This window comes from Durio zibethinus, chromosome 12 (assembly GCF_047325235.1).
Source record: "Durio zibethinus cultivar Kanyao isolate XHJ-2024 chromosome 12, ASM4732523v1, whole genome shotgun sequence".
NCBI lineage: Eukaryota > Viridiplantae > Streptophyta > Magnoliopsida > Malvales > Malvaceae > Durio > Durio zibethinus.
Window position 1 is genome coordinate 10,904,594 of NC_143173.1, and position 15,447 is coordinate 10,920,040.

The 15,447-nt window shown below is 30.3% G+C and overlaps 1 long non-coding RNA gene across 6 annotated transcripts in view; it reads right to left on the bottom strand.

Annotated features, from left to right (window-relative positions):
* Positions 1-739: 739 nt before the first annotated feature.
* The window catches only part of LOC111297293 (uncharacterized), a 57,692-nt gene continuing 42,984 nt past the window's right edge, over positions 740-15,447 (bottom strand). For 2 of the 6 annotated variants that reach the window (XR_002691085.2, XR_002691082.2), the window contains exons 6-7: positions 15,388-15,445; positions 14,301-14,731 (exon numbers count right to left, since the gene is read on the bottom strand). This is a non-coding gene — a long non-coding RNA (uncharacterized LOC111297293). Of the gene's footprint in view, positions 1,859-7,130; positions 7,607-14,300; positions 14,732-15,387; positions 15,446-15,447 lie in introns of those variants that run through there. The other 4 variants (XR_016325864.1, XR_002691086.2, XR_016325865.1 and 1 more) reach the window with 4 other exon arrangements.

A 15,447-nucleotide genomic window follows, 5' to 3' on the forward strand; every position in this document is an offset into this window, starting at 1 on the left:
TGTAAAAAGGTATAGTACTTTTGAAAAAAAAAAAAAATTCAAAATCCTAAATTTGTAGTAATCTATTAAGTTTGTTCTTTTAAAAACATTGTTTATATTATATGTAATTTACTACGTATTCAATCATTACCAAGTGTTCAATCATGTGGTTAGGAATGCAGTTTTGTCCAATTGTGTGGTTGTAATGCAGCTTTTCGTGTCAAAATAGTCTCGATTTATCATGTAATTATGTTAATTTTCAAGGGTAAAATAAATTAAAAAATTTATATTGAGGTCGAAAGTGAGACAAAATTTACTTTCTTCCATGAATCTTAAAAAATCTCAAAGAGAGGTGAATTTTTGATTTGATACTATTTGGACACTATTGGAAATCTTATAATATCCCTAAGAATCATACTGTGAACCAAATTAGGAAATCGAATTACAAAAGTAAGATTTCAAAAGTAATATAACTTTTTCCTAAACCAAACGATCTCTAAAAATGCTAAGCACTCAAAACTAAAAATAAAAAAAAAAAACTTAAATTAAAACTAAACTATGTAGAAATTGAAATTAAACAGGATTATAAAAACTAAAATAATGCAGCAACTAAAATCTTGCAAATTTAAATAAAAACAGAATACCATGAATAGAAATTTTGAAGAATTAAAACATGCAAAACCAAATTAGATCTCAAAACAAAATGCAAGAACATAAATGAATTAAAATATGGAAATCAAAAATTTAAGCAATAAACTTAAATAGAAAAATAGTAGCTTGAACATAATTAAAGAAACTTAAAATAGAATTAAAGAAACTTGAAATTGAATTCAAATTTAACTGAACTTAACTGAAAATTAAATTGTAGAGACTTAAACTGAAAGCTGTTTAAATTAAGATAAAGAAAATTTGCAACTTGTAACTTAAAGAAAACCCAAAAAACAATGAAAAAAAAAATCTTAAGACTAAGGCCTGACCTATCACACTAAGCCCAAACCTTCCATTTTTCAGTTACAGCTCTTTAAATAGATAAAAAAAAAAAATTCCCTCTTAACTTGGCTTTCTTGGAGAGGAAGTTTAGGCCTAGAGAGATATTCTTTCCAAAAATTTCTTTATGAAAAGTCTTTGATCTTGAACTAAATTCTAGATTTGTAATCTTATTGAGTCAAACTTCTAATTTTGGTTTTGATTTCTTGAAGAGAAAGTAATTCTATTTTGACATTCTTCTAACCCAAACTACTTCTAGCTTTAAAACTCTTCATGCGAATCTGCCTCAACCGTGACTCTTTCAATCAAGAGAAAAATTGATTTTAAACACTTTCATGCAACTTCATGCAATCATATTAATTGTAGCCAGCCTTGGTCTCTCTTTTGTTTTTCATGTCAACTCCAAACTAGAGAAGGATTCCAATTCTATTTGGCTCTTTAAAACAGAATTTTAATTCCTTGCCAACAAAACAATTTTGTCCAATAAAAATTTAGCTGCTTCCATGTCATTAAAATATGATCTCCTGCATGTGAACCTATAAAAATCAAATTGATTTGCACCAATAATTCTAAAAATTAAAATCTATTTAAAACTACTGTCCGAAATTATGCCTCTTCATGAATTGCATGGCTTGTATGAAATTAAATGGCATTAAAATCAAAACTATCTTAATTCAAATATTGCCTAGGCATTGGCGAATCTGCCTTTTAAAATTTTACACTAATTTGTCTTCCATTCATCTCAATTTCCACTAACAAAAATTCAATTTAAGCTTCACAACTTGCATCAAAGAGGTAGCCAATGCTTCTCAAAAAAATCTTACAAGTTTCTCTTCAAATTTCACCAACATTGCCAAGAGTTCACCATTTTCCATTTTTTTCTTGAATTATCCTACAAAAGACAATTTAAACAAAATATTGAGAAAAATTAAATTAATTTGTCAAAACAAAGAAAAATTCAAGCAATTAAGTACTAAAAATAACTCTATTTCATAAAATTATCATCTCTTCAAGCTTAAGCATTGTACTACACATTTTTACTGACCTACAATAAGAAGAAAAAAATTAACAAGAAAATTAGTAAAAAATGATAAAATTTTGATAAAAACCAAATTATAATAATTTCAAATGAAAATGATATTATTTATATTTTATATATTTCTACAAGTATAATTAACATGCTTGTAATCAATCAAATGCCAATCATACAATCTGATCCTTTGATCGAGAATGGATGGTTAAGTACTTAGAATCATGGACTACATTAATAGTATTGATTGTAAAAAATTTAGACCATAGACCATTCATAAAGTTTCAAGACCATTCTAGAACCAATTCAAAACTATAGATCCAACACTATCCATTGTGATGGGAGACCTTGAACTATTACCTCATACATGATGTTAAGGAAAAAAAGTTCCCAGTCAATTAGACATGTAAGCCAATGGAAATAAAATAAAATTATAAATCATTCACACAAAAAAATAATAGTTTAATGTGGTTCGAAACTCAGCTTGCTTATCTCCACCATGAAAAAAAAGATTTACTAGTTGTAAAGAATTATAAACATATAATCCTAATCCTAAACTGATCTGTAATGATTTCAATCCAAACCTTCATACGTACCCATGTTGACCTTTTTAGTCTCCCCTAGTCTATTTACAAATATATCAATTATAATACTCATAGATCCTTTCAATATTCTCTAGTCTTATGGAGTATTCTCACACCATATATATAAAAACATACTTACCCATATAGACTCTCTCAATTTGTTCTAGTCCTATGGGGCTACCTTGTAAAATCTTACAATTTTCTTACATCTTTCTCTCATACCTAATCTTATTAAGACTTTAATTATTTATAAGCATACTAACTTGCCTATCAAGAATCATTTTTCTCATAAAATTCTTTTCTTACAAGTTTTCTTTTACATTAAGCAATATCTAGCCAATGTAAAAAAAAAAAAAATCTCAAACTTATCTCTTACTAAATCTTTTAGGATTTATGCCAATATTCCAACAATTTCTATCTTGATTCAAATTTCATCGAATGATCCTTCTTTAGCCAGCCATGCTTAAGTCCATATGCAATTGAAGTCTCATAATAGTTCTCTTATGTGTCTTCATCTTTCACACAAATAGATTTCTCAAGACATTAACTTGAACTCCTCCCTTGAATAAAGCTTTTATAGGCTTGTGTCTTTCACATCTTGAACCTTCACTTTGATACCAGTTATTAGGTATGCCACCCACAACTGCTTCAAACATGGCTTTGATGCTAGTTGTTAGGCATAAAAAGGCCCCTAATCAATTAAACATCCAATCCAACGAAAGCACAATCATACCATAAATAGTCTACATATAAGACAATAATTTAAAATGATTCAACACTTAATGCCTACCTTCATGGATATGAGAAAAGATATACTAGTTGTAGAGAATTACAAATTGATTACTGCTTTAGAGAATTACAAACTAATTGCTACTTTTTGTATAGTCTGCAACTACATAGATCAAGTAATAAAATAGAAGTATTCCAGTATCATCTTCCAAGGGATTATAGATTGTAATTGTTGGGTAGTTTTTAAGTACCAAAGTTGAAGTCTTAAAATCTTAATAACTAAACAAATAAAATTTCATGGTTGACTGCAAAATAAGAAAATAAAAAAGTTATGTAGGCTTAGATCTCAATTATCCAAATGTCATTTAGTAAACTAGAGATAAAGGCAAAAAAAAATCTAAAAAGAGCAAGAACATAAATCTTAAAAGCAAGAAAAACAGAGATTGCTGAACATGAAACTAAAGAACTTAAATGTGGAAGAATGATGATGGCCAAAACTTTTATTGTATTAGAGTACGAATGCTTGAATCAAACTTGCAAAATAAAAGAATGCTTGTCGAAAATAAGAAAGTAAAGAACTAGATTTGAAATCAAAAGTAATAAAAAAAGATTTTGAAAAATACTTCTTAAATTAAAGGAAAGAATCTAAAGAAACAAACTTTTGTTATTAGCAAAATCTACCACCTAAGCTAATGACTAAACTATAGAAAACTAAAGAAAAGAAAAATGAGATGAGAAAAGAAGAATTGGGTGATGAAACAAGTGAAAATGGCCTCCCTATTTATAGAAAGGGCTTGATCATAGGGGATAAGTTTACAAGGATTTAATTTTAAATCAACTACTAAGAAAATAGGGCTATTTTGATCTTTAAAGTGCTTTAACCAAATAAGACTCTTGCTTCTTGAAAAGATGTAGCCAAATGGGTGTCTTAGGAAACAATTTTGGCCATTTGATCATCATTTTGCAATCTTGATTCAGGGTTTTTTGGTAGATTCAACTAACTTAGGATTACAAGATAATATATTTGAATTTCATTCAATCTCTTATAATTCAAATGGTTAGAATCCTTCTTCATGCGTGACTCTTCAAAAAGCAAGAAAAAGAGTCCTTGTCCATCATAAACACCTTTAACTGAATGCATATAGTGTCCTTGTTGGCTTAAAATTACATGAAATCCTTTTGGATATTGTCTTAGCCAAATAGATATGGAAGATGAGAGTCCTTGTGCTTTAGAATTTCTTGAAGGCTAAGCAAAAGAGTTATGATGGAGTTCAACCTCTTTTGGCCAAATGGTGTAGAAGTCTTTCATGGATGCACATTCCTCTCTTGGCTATATGAACAAGTCGTAATGCAAGTGGAATTCAAGCAATTCTCTTAGATCTTGCTTTGGTCGAATGTGCAGCTTAAGCTAGTCCCACTATGTGGCATTCATTTAGTGCCTGAGGTCGACCTCTAATAGTCAATTTACTCGTTCAGTTTGCTCATCAATCTGGGGGTGCATGCTGGTGGAAAAGTTCAAATCTGACCCTAATAACTTAAACAACTTAGTCTAGAACCACTTTGTGAATCTCCCATCTTGATCACTAACAATGGTCTATGGTATAACCTAGTACTTCACTATGTTCTTCAAGAACAAATAGGCTACCTTCTCGGTTGGGCATTCCTTAGTTGCTAAAATGAAAGTCCTGTACTTACAAAAGTTTTCCACCATTACTATAATGCTCCCAAAACCATTCACCTTGGGTAGACTAACTATGAAATCCAGAGTGACGCTCTTTCATGATCGCTCTAGTATGGGTAAAAAGCTCCAAGAGACTGGTTGGTGGCTTAAGCTCCACTTTGTCTTGCTGGCACACAAGACAGGTCCTCAACATTATCTTTTATGTATAGCTAGTAGTATCAATCATTTAGCAAGGCTAAGGTGTGGTGCACGCTCGAGTGACCAGCCCACTTCAAATCATGGCACTCTTGTATCACCTCCTTATGGAGTTTTCTATGTTGCAACACAAAGAACTAATTGCCCCTGGTGTACAATAAATCATCTTGTAGCCCAAACTGTCTAGTCTTACCTTGCTTGGTATGGTTGATGAAAGTCTTTGCTATAGAATCATGGGATAGCCTTTTTTGGATGCATTGCACTAAAGACCCCTCTAGTTGGTTGATGGCAACAAGGCTTCCTTTTTCGTTAAGGGTGTCAGCCATTGTGTTTGCATGCCCAGGCTTGTACTCCAACCTATAATTAAATTCTACAAGAAAGTCTTACTAATGGGCCTGTTTAGGGGATAGCTTCTTTTGTGTTTGGAAGTAGTTGGTTGCAACATTATCAGTTCTGACCACAAACCTTCACCCCAATAGGTAGTGCTACCAAATGCGCAAGCAATGCACCATTGCTATCATCTCTTTCTTCTGGACCATGTATCTACGCTTAATCTCATTAAGCTTTCAGCTTTCAAATGCAATTGGATGGTTCTCTTGCATTAACATGCCCCCAATCACAAAGTCTACGTATCCATATGCACCTCATACAATTTGGCATGGTCTGGTAAAGCTAAAACTGACTTTTCGATCACTGTCCGCTTCAACTGATCAAAGGCCTACTGGCATTCAGGGCTCTAGTCCTATATTCTCCCTTTCTTAAGCATGTCAAACAATGGTGTGGCAATGGATGGGTGGTTTTTGATGAAGCATCGGTAGTAGTTAACTAACCTAAGAAATGATCTCAGTTTGGTAACCTTGGCTAGCAGTTCCCAATCTAGAATTACACAAACCTTATTGGCATCCATATGGATCTTGCCATCTCTCACTATGTGGCCTAGGAATGATACTTTTTGTTGGGCAAATAAGCACTTCTCTTTTTTTATGAACAATGTGTTTACCCATAAAACTTAGAACACTTGCCTTAAGTGGTCCATATACTCGTCCAATGTTTGACAATAGACCATAATATTATCAAGATAAACAATAATGAAATGATCAAGGAACGATTACAATACCTTGTTCATGAGATTGTAAAATGTTACCAGTGCATTAGTGAGTCTGAATGGCATGACCAAAAACTTGTAAAAGCCATAATGGGTGACATAGGTGGTTTTGGGCTCATTTCTCTCTACGATCCTGACCTAGTAATACCCTAACTGCAAATCCAGGTTGGTAAACCACTTTGTGCCTCTAAGTTGGTTGAACAAGTCGATAATGAAGGGGATAGGATACTTATTCTTAATGATCAGCTTGTTCAATGCTCGATAGTCGATACATAACCATAAGGACCTATCTTGCTTGTATTATAACAGAACTGGAGCACCATATAAGGCCTTGGATGGCCTGATATAACTAACATCGATTAGCTCTCTAAGCTACTTTCTTAACTCCTTCAACTCTAGGGGTGACATTCAATAAGAGGCTTTGGCTGATGGTTTAACCTCAACACCACCTTGATTTTATGGTCCACCTCTCTTGGGTGGTAACCTCTTAGGCAACTACATGGGCATCATATTGCTAAAAGCCTCCAGCACCTCTAGCACTTCTAAGGGGGTGTCGAATTCTGGCTTTTAGGCTTATCATACTTTAGGGCAACCAAGAAGGTGTCTTCATTCTTGCTCACCACCTTGGAAAATTGAATGGCCGATAACACATTGGTCCTAGGCTTGGATTTGTATCTTATTAGTATAAGACATTGGCATCATGCATCCAGAATGCAAATGCCATTGGCAAAAGACATAATAGGGCATTAATCCGAATAAGAAATTCTAAACCAACCACAGAATCATAATCATCTAAGGCTATTATCTCAATGGTCTCTTTGCCCTTATAATCTTTAAGTTATAACTTAACCCTATATGCCACTCCAATGGTTAGGACCTCCTTAGAGTTGACTATCTTTATGGTACCAATCCCTTTATGCACCTTGAAGCCAAATTTCTAGGCTCCATCACCAAATATGAACAAATATGAAGTTTCTGTGTCCATCAAAGCATTCACTTTCTTGCTCACAACCAACAGATCCACATACATCAATCCTTTTGGCTTATGGCTCCTTTTACCTTAGATTGCATTAAGCATAATTGAGCCAGCTTACCTTTCTTGAGGTGATCTTGTGCTACATATAGCCTTTCACATAAGAAAGCAAGTTCAAGGGATATTTGGAACTTGAGAGTTAATGTACATGTAAAATTCCTCTTTGGCTACATGGTTGAATGGCCTTGAACTAATGAGGTTCAGCTAATCCTTGATCTTGTATGGCTGAATATGCACCTTTATGCATGGATTGCATGTTTTCCTCATCCATAGGCTTTAAACCCTAAAAATCACAAAATTAGTATTAAGGCACAAAAAATCAACCAAAATCTAAATTTTTGCATTCATTTTGATATACAAAATCACTATATATTTAGGTGCTATCACAAAAATACAGTCTCAATCCCAAACTGATCTTTCAAAACATGAATTCAAACTCCTTCCTTCAATAGAGCTCTTCCAAGTTTCTCTTTTTTCACATCTCAAACTTTCACTCTGATATCAATTGTTAGGTATCCTATCCACATTTGCTTCAAATATAGCTCTAGTCTAGTTGTTAGGCACAAAAAGCCCCCAATCAATTAGACATCCAAGCCAATGAAAGTAGTATCAAAAAGTAAATCATCAATACAGGAGACAACAAAATAACATCATTTAGCATTCGGCTATCCTTCATTCACGGATAAGACAAAAGATTCACTAGTTATAAATAGTTAAAAACATACAATCTTGATCCCAAACTGATCGTTGATGATCCTGATCCAAACATTCACCCATACCCATATGGATCATCTCATTCTCCTCTAATTCACTTACAAACATAACAATCATAATACCTAAAGACCCTTTCAATCCCTTTTAGTCTTATGAAGTATTCTCACACCAAACATTCAAATATACACACCCATATGAACTTCTCAATCTCTTCTAGTCTTATAGGGTGTATACCTTATAAAATCATATAACTTTTTACATCCTTCTCTCACACTTAACCTTGTTAAGACTCTCATTATTTATAAGTATACTAACTTGCCTATCAAGAATTTCTTTTCTTGTAATTTTTTTTTGCAAGTTTTTTTCTCCATCAAACAATATTTAACTAATATTGAAAAAAATCTCAAACTTATCTCATACCAAATCTTTTGAGATCTGAATCTATATCCCAACATTTAAGCTAATGGTTGATTCTTAAAATATTATTCCTACAAATAATTATCAAAAAGTGTAAAACTTATGATTGCCTTTACTTAATTTTACAAATGTTAAAGTGTTTTAATTAACTATATATATTTATATATATAGTGCATAAAGAATTGTTGCACAAATTGAAATGCATCATTTAATATATTTATGGAGGTTGAAAAACTTTTTCATTAATGAAAATAGATATATTTGTTCATTATATTTTAAAATTGTTATTTTAAATTTTTTATTATAAATATTAATAAATTATTTAATTTTTAAACAAGAATTGTAATTGCATTGAATGATTGTCATTTTAAATATTTTTATTATAAATATTAACATAATTTATTTAATTTGTAAATAAGAATTATTATTCTATTGAATGGCTTTTATTAAATTTTTTTAAAATTCTAAAGTATAAAGTCATTTATAAATTAATATAATATTACAATATTACATTATTTACATTTCAAATTTTATACTTTAAAAACATTTATATTTATATATTTTTTTATTATAACTAAAAATAATATTCATCCAATTTATATATAAAAATTATAATTCCTTGAATGACTTTCATCAATGAATTTATTTCAAAACAAATAATAAAAATAAGTATATTCATGTGCAATGCACAATACAACAAATACTATTTTATAGTAAAATTACATTTCAATTATTTGCATTTAAAATTTTATACTTTACATTTATTCATATGTAATTTTCTATTATAAATATTAACAATAGTCATCCAATTTGTATATAAAATTCTAATTCCTTGAATGAGTTTCAAAAAACAATTTATTTAAAAATCAATAATAAAAATAAGTATATCTATGTGCAATTCACTTGGCAACGACAGCTTCCCCTAAAGGCAAAGAAGTTTAAATTTCATAAACCTTACTTCTACCCAACCATGGTAAGATTCAAAGTTAATGATTTCCATCTAGGCAATAAAAAATAACTTTTTTAATTTGCAAAACCTTTTATGGAAATTATTTGAAAAATAGTATCAGGTATTGTCTTAAAGATTTTGAATTTTGATAATTTGATATGTGTCAAAATTATACTACAGCTTCAAACATATCGCCACTTAAATTCCTTCACAAAGATACTTTTCAATTCCATTTCCCAAAGTTATCATTCACCCATATCAAGGGGTAAAATTAGAAAAGAGCCAAATTATCCGATGTTTTTGATATCCTTATTCAACATCCTAACTTGTGTAGCATCTTTGTAGATACCTAATTTATTGGGATAAAATCTAACCAGTTGTAAAGTCTTTAAAACCCGATCCAATTTGAATCCAACATTTTTTTAACTTTGACAAGTTTTCAAAATCAAATTTAGAACTAATTTGATCTAAATGCTCTAAGGTCAAATTTAGTCAAATAAAATCAAACTTGATCAAATTTAGTCAAAATCGATTAAATCATATCGAAGTTGGGTGAACCTTTAAATTTCACAACTAAATAGGATTAACAAGGCTAGGGATTGAAATTTGTGATTTTAAAGCACTAAAAACCTCGATTGCACTTTGAAAGGGTAAAATTATTGAAATACCCTTCAAAGATATTTTTGTAATTTGACTCTCTCAAAGTTGGTTTTTTATGAAAACTTTTGCGTCATGTTTTGAAATTGTTTGATGATTTTGCTATATTAAAAACCTAGATCTTACCTTGATAGGTGTAAAATTATTAAAATGTCATTTCGTGGTATTTTCGTAATTCAACCTTTCCAAGGTTGGTTTTTCACAAAAAGCTCAAAATCATGGTTTTATATTATTTAATGATTTTCAGTGCATTAAAAACCTTGATCTCACATTAAAAGGTGTGAAGTTATTGAAATGCCATTTAGGGGTATTTTTGTAATTCAACCTTTTCGAGGTCGTTTTTTCATGAAACGCTGTAGATTGTGTTGTGAAATTATTTCATAATTTTTTATGCATTAAAAACCTTAATCTTACATAAAAAAGGTATGAAATTATCAAAATACATTTTAGGAGTATTTTTGAATCTGACCCTCCCAAGGTCGATTTTTCATAAAAAGTTTCATATTAAAATTTCATATTATGTTATGATATTTGGTGCGTTTAAATCACAACAATGAAAAAGGGATTATGGTTTTCCTAAAAAATTACACAAAAGGTCAAATTTTTAAAAAGGGTAAAATGATCTTTTTAATGGTTGCAACTGCACCAAAACCTCATTTTGTGCTGGATTCATCATGAACCATTGATCACTTAAAGGCCTTGATATAAAGGTGAAAGATAATTGCTTGAAAAATAAACTTGGAGGATTTTAGTGGCCCTTGGATAAAAAGTTGATCAAAGGTTAGCATGCCTTTGCATGCGCTTTATATTCATCTTTTAGGGTTGGAAATAGGATGAGGCAACCAAGGAAGTGGCATAAAAAGGAGGAGAAAATGGAGAAAAAAAAAGAAAAAATTGGGAAAGCTCGTGAAGGGTATAATTTCTACTTATTCTTCATTACATTTCATATCAATTTCCATAACTTTTCACATTATTTTCCTTTGATTTTTTCTTTTTTTTTTTAAGTGAGAACAAGTTTCTCCATAGTTGTTTGCCTCTAACGCCAAGCTTGAAAAAAATTCAACCAACTAATCAATAGTTTTGGTTTAAAACCAAAAGGATCAAACAAAAGTAACAATCCACTATTATTAAAGCTTAAGAGAGGGTAGGCCATGCCTCCATGCCTCCATTCCTCCATTGTTGAACCTCATTTGGTTGTTCCTTTATGTTTTTCCTTCCCTTGAAAAATATATTTGGATAATTTAAATATTATACTATATGTTATTTGCATGATGATTGATTATTTTAGTAGTTTACATGAGGTGTTTAGCTAGAATTTGTGTTTCTATGGTTTTCTTTTTAGGTAGTTAACTATATGTTTGATGAAAATTTTTTAGTAATAAAATGCCATCATAAGTGAGTTTGTTGAATGTTTGATGCATGTTTTAGCTACATGAAGGATTACATGAGTTTGGAAATGCCATGGGGAGCATTCAACCAAGCATCCCCCATTGCTTGGCTGAAACTCCCAAGCTTGTGTTTATAACCAAATGTTGATCATTTCATGTTTGATTGCTTGTGTTCTTGATCATTTCCTTATATTCTCTATGCGTTTGACGAAGTTTTCAATGAATAAAAGTATTGAGTTAGTGAACATTTTGTTAGATTTTACTTTGTTTGCATGTGTTTGATTTAAAACAAAAATGGTGGAGACATTTCCCTTTTTGTTTGGCCATAATAATGAGGCATGAAAAATGGTTTGGCCAAACCTCTTTAGCCTTGGAACCCTTGGTGTTTGATCCATTTTTATTATATTGTTGCATGCATATTTAGTTTGTAATATATTTGTAAAAATGCCTAAGTCTTGATTTTCTGCATCCATCCATACTCATGCATTGAAGGTTGCATTTTTTATCAATGGCTTCTATTATTTTATTACATGCATTCTCCGTACAAACCCTAAACCAAAAACCAAACCCTAAACCCTAAATCAAAAACCGTAAACTTAAACCCTAAATCCTAAACCTTAAACTCAAAACCCCAAACCCTTAAACTAAACCATAAACCTAAACCCCAAAGCTAAAACCCCAAACCCTAAACCCTAACATAAACCCAAACCTAATCTTTAAACCTATCCCAAACCATAAACCAACCTTAAGCCCTAAAAACCCAAACCAATTCCCAAACCCTAAAACCACTATTTGATCCCCTTCATGCATTTACATCACATTTTACTTTATTGTTATATGCATTCTTAAATTGTCATGTATTTATATTTTGTTATTCATGTTTAATTATCACACATACATTTATATTATTGTTATGTTCATGCATACCATTCATATTCTTTATAAATAAGGTTTTCATTTTTAGAAAAATGTTTTAAAATAAGATAATATCTCAAATAAAAATAATTTTTGAGATCTAGCCTAAAATCGAGAGACTTTCAATGGTTATCATTTATATGAAGTATTATTTCGATTTTTGTAGGACAATTTGAAAACCCTTAAGTTAGGAGTGTTTTTGAAGCTCTTCCTAAATATAGGAGGGTGGAGGAAATATTTTGATACTTAAGACTTTCTCATATTAATCCAAAAATAAATTGTTTTTGTTTAAAAAAAATTAATTAATTTGTTTTAAAAAGAAATATAAAAAAGATTCAATTTTTGAAAATTAAAAAGTAAAAGAAAGGAATTAATTTTTAAACTTTACAAATTTGATCATCTTTACAAAAATATAAGGATAGCATGTGGTTGCTATTTTTTATAATGCTTACAAGTGCATAGATTGTAATCCAGTAATAATAGAGATGAAAGTAGAGTATCATCCCACAAGGATTATAGAATTGATTTGTTGGGTAGATTTCAATTACCAAAGTCGACAACTACACTCCTTATATCTAAACTAATGAAAACTTGATATGATTTGCAAATAAAAACAAACAAGAACATATAAAGAACAATTTAGGCCAAGATCTCACTATCTAACTGTCACTTTGGAAATCTTGGATTAGGCTGAATCTAACTAAATCTAAGAATCAAAGATTGCAACTTAAATAAAAGAAAGAATTGAAATTATCGAATAGAACACAAGCATGAAAACAAAGATTGCATAAAATCGAATGCTTGTATGGGAAAAGAATGATGGTCGAATGTTTGTTAAGAAAGAAAAGAACTTGAAAAACTAAAGATTACTTTGAAAGAACTTAGTCTTGAAAACAAAAGAAAATTTGTATTGAAAAGAATTTGAGAAAATATGTGTTCTTGTAATGGCTAATCTGTCACTTTAGCCTAATACAAAGAAACTAAAAAGAAAATTAAAAAACTAAAGAAAAGATAGAAAAAGAATGGACTGGAATGGGATGTGAAATACAAAAACTAGCCTCCCTATTTACAGATGTGAGTTTTGACCATGGGGTAAGCATAAAGCTTACAAGTTCAATTCTATCGAAACACCAAAAGATGAGAGCTATCTTGATCTATTAGCATTCGCCAAACATAGGATTCTTCAATCTTGGAAAGTCTTAGCCGATCATGCCTCTTTGAAACTCATCTTGGACGTTGATCTTGAATGGCACACATTTTGATCATGAAATCTTGATAAGTTTTGGCTATGCTTGAATTCCAAGACCATGTATTTGTTTTTAATCCAAACTCTTGAAATTAATCTTGCATATTCCTTGAAATAAAACTTTTTAAATGGTTGATCAAATAATCATTGATGAACAAAAACTCCTTTGGCTTGTATAAAACTCTTCAAATAACATATGTTTAGGAAGAAGTCCTATTCAATATGGGAAAATTGAATCCATTTGAAAGTCCAAGTACCATTAGGATTTTTATTTCTAGTCAAATTTGGAAATCCTACCTCAAGTAGAATTCAGTTACATTCTTACATGCTTGGCTGAATATTATAAGAATGAAGCTTGTTTAAATCTTGCATGATTTCTTGCATGAAAATGAATAAAAGTTCAACTTTAAGTAGAAAAACCTATAGATCAAGAAAATAAAAAATAAAAACACCAAATTCAATCAAAATTTAAAAATTTTCAACCAAATTAAACTTGTAAATCTCTATATATTTAAGTGTTATCACACCCCACACTTTAATATGTGCTTGTCTTAAAGCAAAACACTCTTAAATCAACAATACTAAAAATCAATATCCAAGTACACAAAACTAGCAATTGCACAAATTTTTGATCTTGCCTTATAGCATAATATCAAGATAATTACAAACATAGATCCACAAGAAACTCATTCAAAAAGTAAGCTTTCAGTCTCATACAATCTTCATGCATATACAATTATTCCATCTCTAATCCATACATGTAATTTAAGCAAAAAAATTGCAAAATATATCATCACCAATCAATTCCAAGATAGAATATACTTCATATGTTTACTTTCCTTTTTTCTCTCAACTAAAATTAGATTTGACTCAAGATCAAAAGGTCTTTAAGACTTGTAATGTAAGGCTTGGGTCATAAACCCTTTTGCTTACTTTCTTGAATTCTTGGACTAAAGATAAAAAATTTGAGAGCTTTAAACTTTCAAGAATTTGAGGCATCTTATATATATATATATATATATATATATATAAGCCATTATTTGGCTTTACCATTTTGGCTTTTGTTTTTGCTTTTGCCAAACTTTTCTCTTTCTTTTTGATTTCCTTGTGCCTTCATTCCTCCTAAATACAATAAGTTGTCCAAAACATGTATAAGCACATTGAGTTAGGTAAAATAATAAGAAGGGACAATTTCAAAGAAAAAAGCTTTGGCTTTTTATTATGTCTAAATAAACAAAGAAAAAAATAATATAAGAGGCTCAAATATCAAGGTACTAAAGATGCTTTATAAAAGGTAGGCTTGAAAAGCCCTAAACTGTCCAAAGAATGTTAAAATCATCTCTTGAGTCAAATATAATCTAAAATTTTGGCTTAAGGATTGATTAGGTAAATTCTAAAGTAACATTCTTACTTTAAATCTCTATGCAATTTAACATCCACAAAATTTTCATAAATTTATTGCATCTCATCAATGAAGACTAAAAACATACACACAATAATCATATTGAACCAAAAAGTTTTCTTAAGTACTTATTTTATGCTTCACTACATTTATACTTTTTCTCATATCATACATAAGTCATTCTTGAACAATTCATATAACATTAACTAGGTTTGCATAATAAAGACTATAGCATGCCAATTTCGCTTGAAAACAAAGCAACTAGCGTAACAATTTGAAAACAAGTTTAGTTCAAAAGCATTCTTTTTCCTTCACATTTACATCAAGCAAAATTACAAAACAAAATATTTAAGCACTAGGAAAAAGAAATACTCACCAAATTTGGCTTCAAGACTAAATCTTGAATGAGGCATCTCCTTGCATCACTTTCATCCCT